Raw genomic sequence first — 5,257 nt, 5'->3', positions numbered from 1 at the left:
GTCCAAAATTCATCTTCGATGTGTTTTAAAGCATCAGACAGGCCACAATCTGCTTGCACGATATTAAACCTCAGAGAGGAGAAAAAAAACAAAACCCAAAGAACTTTATGAAATCTAGTTGTAAAAAAGAAAACCAAATAAAAAAGACAGAAATCAGAGACGCTGCAGTAAAATTGCAGTGTAAAATCTTACCTGGTGACACGGTGTTTTTGATATGTTAAAGATAATCCAAGTATAGCCTGCTGCAGTTTGCTTGAAAACATTTCTGTTATTTATTTATTGAATCAAAGTTTCCTTTTTTTCACGACTGGGTATTTGATTTCAGTTGAATTTCAAATGTATGACAACACTTTTTAACTGAGATCTTGTGTTTATGTAAAGAAAGCATTATTTGCAGAACGAATCACAAGTTTTGAATAAATTATGATTTCTCATTTTTGTTTGATTTCTTTATTGTTTCGTTTCACATCTCATTATCTTTTCTAAGTCATCCACACCAACATGTTAGCCATTGTGTGTCATCTGTAATGCTCAGTGAAGCCTTTTGTTATTTCTCACCCCAAACCATCATGTTATATACATTTATTGAGCCACATGTTCTCATGTGAAATCTTATTTTTACTTGCAAGATCTGAAATATAACCTTGAGATCTGTATCATTTAATGCTAAGCTATGCACTTATGCTGTTACTATACTACCCCATTTTATTCAGAGCGTGATGGTGAAATCCCAACACTGCAACCCGAGCTACATTATCCTCATAACGAGCCAGTTAAACAAAATATGTCCAGTGAGTTGCATCAGAGGTCGCACATGTCCGTCCTGTGACCGTGGTTTATGCAGTATGGCCTACAGAGAAACACAAATCTGGACATTGTGTGTATTCTTGTACAGACTTTCTGGGAGTGGGTTGCTCTCTTATTTTGAGGATGCTTTCAGCATTGGTTTCATTCCCCAGGCTGTGATCTCTGATATTATAAATGACTAAAGCCCAGGGCAAATGTGTGGTAATTTGCTGTGAATTTCCCATTACAATCTGCATGCCGAAGTGTTAAGGAAACACCCTGGATTTGGTATAGACACCTCTGTGGTGACAGGCTGTTTAGTGCTGAGACACTTCCTGACCTCACTGTGAGCTCATCCAGGCGCTGTGACAGATTTCAGATTGACTTTATTTAACCGTGCACTTTAGAGAAAGGTTTGAGAAGCGGGATGAGCGGTATCCAATGAGAGGGCAACAGGATAATTGTGGCAGGGAAGAAGGGAGGCACTTGACACACATAGAGTCAGTACAGTTCACCATGTTCCACAGGAGAAATAAGGCCATTCTAATCCCCTACCTTATTAAAGCTTTCTTGTTTGCATTCAATTTAGAAATCAGCTTAAAAGAAGAAAACCGACTTTAAGTTAAGTAGGGGAGACCGGGGATAGTTGTAACATTTTTCACATTTCTGTCTGTAAATTGGAGCTCTTTTAAGGTAGTGGATTCAAAATGTAATGCAAAGTATTTACATGTCTCTGCTATTAAATAGTGCAGCTATTTTCTCTGCAGCACAATTACCCATTGCATGGTATGGTCTCAAACACAAAGAGTGAAATGTTACAATTAACCCCATAGTCTGGGTTAGTTGTAACATATCTGGGGGTAAAATGTAACACAATGAAATAAGGGTACTGACAAAACATTAACATGTAATCTTTTTTTTATTCAACACATGAATGCACTTAGAGCCATTTATGTAGCTATGTGTGTGTGTGTGTGACAGAATGCAGAAATCTAGCTTTTGAACATATGTCAACCCCCCAAAAAAGACAAATTATGGAATTTTCTGCAACTGAATATTTCATTAATTTTGGTTGGTCTTCCTTGAGTTTGGCCTCATTGGCTCAGTGGGCATTATAACCTACAACTCTTGCACCAATTTTGAACATAACAATGAAGCTGAAAAAATGTTCACCAGCATCGCAATTCCATTACTTTTTATCATGGCTTACCTTGGTGTGGTTTGCAAAGTGCTTCAGAAAGATGAGGAAATCTGTTTCTTGCACCCATCCTGATTTATTTCCACTACCAATACTTCCTACTGGTCCATCTCTGACACAGTGGTCTGCATAATGTATGTGTGGGAACACAAACAGTGGAGGAATTGTGTTGCCAATGGCATTAACCGCATATACAAAAGCGGCCAGTGAACCTCTCTCTGCTGATGTCGTTGCCCCAACTTGTTTAATATAAGTTAAAGTAATAGTGTGGTAAGTTGTAACATCTGCATTATTGTTACAACTAACCCAGACTGTTGCTGTTACAACTGACCCAGACTCCTATAGCCATGAACTAGCTAACATTACAGCCAACGGCTAAAACATTAGCACTAAAGACCTACACAGAATATATCCCCGTAGACATACAAATAACATAATTTAAGTTTGATGAGTTTAACTGCAAAGCAGATAATGCTATTAGAAATTGAAATAAAGTAGAAAAACTTACTTTTTGGCATACAAATTACTTTTTTTCATGTTAAATTGTCTGTGTTTGACAAAATGTGCTGATTTTTCACATGTGATAGCAGAACTGAATTGGGCATGCACAGGATGAGTCACATCATTTGAGACTTAGCCCTGATTGGAGAAATTGGAAGTGTTACAACTGACCCACGTTACAACTATCCCCGGTCTCCCCTACTTGAGTGCAGCTTAATTCACGGTGAGACTTTATAGATAGCAGCTGATGTAACAGCACTACAACTGTTACTTTACAGACTGGCAGCTATATAGACGGTTTATAAGCATAAATTGTATTAAAATACTAAATAAATCTGTATGTATAAAAACTCTAATGCTGCTGTATTTAACTTTTTAACAAACTTTTAACAAAATCGGGTCTACAGAAAAAAAATCTAGTCAGACTTTACTAATTCTATATAAATAATTCTATATAAATCCAATCCATTATTATTATTATTATTAATTCTTGGCAACCTAAACTGATTCTTAAAATTGTTGGTCATTAATCAAAACCAGAGAATGTCTGAAACATTTCGACTTTAATATTTAGGTATCATGATCAGATGGCCACTTTAAATATTCACCCTATTTTGGTGAAAGGTTTAAATGAAGTATGAAAAGTCAAATTTCAAATCTTATATCAACTCTCTTTGACCTTTCAACCTCTGCTTTGACCTTGGATTTGACCTTTCTAATAGCAGGGACATGTTGAAATACTGCGACTCACGCAGCCTGCACGGGTGAAATGCATAAAGTAGAACCTTTGCCTTTGCTCTCCGCTGTTAAATAATTAAAGACGTTTGGTTGTGGAGACGTGTATAGACAGACATGTAGCTGAGTGATGAAACCGACACGTCTACGTGTCATTTAATGTTTCCTATTAAGTCTTACCTATACAGAGCTTTTTCCTGATTATTTTTAACTGTTACATAACAAAGAATGGAGACATTTAAGACATAAGGTTATGAGTATGCATGATTAAAACTCATCTAAACAATGCAGTGAAGCGTAAAATGTTTTAAAACGAACGGAAATATCATGCAAACAGTAGCCAATCAGCGACTTTAATTGTCATATTTGGATTCAGACCTTTAATCTCTGAAACAGGCAACTTGTGAACAGCTGATTAATGGCTGTAGTGGTTTCTGTGGCCCATTGCGAGCCACGTGAACAATGAGATGCTGACTCTAGTAACAAAACACATAGAATAACTTGCTGTTTATCTTTTTTTTCCCTCAACTTTTTTTTAGCTGTTTTCAAAAATAACGGTACATTACTGTAGAAAATGTGTTTCTGATGGCGCGATGTAACAAAAATCCGTCCATCTCATCTAACACCACACTGTGTAGTCTAGACTCCTTGTTTGACAGAAACATTTTCTATTTCATGCAGGAGGAGGGGTTTTCTAGGCCGAACATGACTCCTCTAATTTGCTGCCCGGTTGCGATCCGGGTTGTGTCACAGACAAAATACGAGACAGTGCTCCACTTTAAATTAGTCGCAGAAAAATCCCCCAGCTGTGATGAAGAAGCTTTCAGACACAGTCCAACAGTGACACGTATTTTTTCGTGTCACTGTTTTGTTCAAAAGAATTTTGCAATAGCATGTGTCTGAATATTTGATGTAAATCTGGTAATACTCGGGGCCCTATGCATCCAGTGCGGCTATTTTATTCACATTCACATTGTTCCTCGGTGAATGACATGCTTTCATGCAAGCTTTAAAATGCTGAAAATGAAACCCAGTCATGCGAAATGTGTGTGGCCCAATGTAAACGCCTGCTAACGGAGCACTAAAACCAGAAGAGTTGAACTTGCTGAAAGCAAAAGACACCCTGTAACAGTCAAGTTAAATGTTTTCCCTCTTTGTTCCTGCGCTCCGCTTTCATCCTTCATCACATCCCCGCAGAGAACAAAAGATATTTACACCTCAGTCGGTTCAGCAGGTAGGTGTCAGGAGTTTGTCTGGGCTGCCTGTCACGAAAAGGGGAAGCGCATCTCTAAACCAGCTCACGGCGACGGCGTTTCGGGCCTGCAGCCAGTAGCTGAAGAAATCGCATTGATCTCGGGAAGCGCGAGGTGTCTGCTTCAGGGAGTTTTTGTTTATGGAGGAACAATATTCTAATGAGGAGGTGTTGATTACAGAGGCGCCTGGGAGGTTTTGAGAGGCTTCAGCAACGCAAAGATGATGATGCTGACAGTTCTGTGCATGCAGTTTGTAATCGGGTTCATGGAGACAAAGACGAGACTGAATGGTAGAAGCGTGCAATGCTGAAAAAGCCTGTTGCCCTCGGGATTGTTGAGCGTTAGCTGTAACACAGTACGGCCTTTTTTTAATTTCAGTGGGAATGAGATCCAATGTGAGGGTTGTAAAATGAACAAGTTTGGAAAATGCATCTTTGGAATTCAGGGTGAAAGACTAATGAGTATAAACTACCTATTTTAGATGTCTGGGTCACTCTAGATTGCTGGGAGTGAATATCAGAGCGGTTCAATGTTTGTATGTGCTTTGCAAATAGACAATTTAGTTTTTATTTTATGTATAGAGTTAAATAATGATATATAGATATATATATTTTAAGTTATTAATCCCAGAACGCTTGATTTTATCCCCCTTATGCTCACAAACATTACTTCCAGGATGTTATTTAAGCTGATCCACCTTTCCATCTGTTAGAGGGATTTGGGTGGTTGCCAGTTTGGTACCTGCTGCTGAAGGCCGCAAAATTAAACACAGAAGCAGATCTCA

The sequence above is a fragment of the Neolamprologus multifasciatus genome, chromosome 19, assembly GCF_963576455.1.
Source record: "Neolamprologus multifasciatus chromosome 19, fNeoMul1.2, whole genome shotgun sequence".
In the NCBI taxonomy this organism is placed as follows: Eukaryota; Metazoa; Chordata; class Actinopteri; order Cichliformes; family Cichlidae; genus Neolamprologus; species Neolamprologus multifasciatus.
This window is presented reverse-complemented; position numbering follows the sequence as displayed.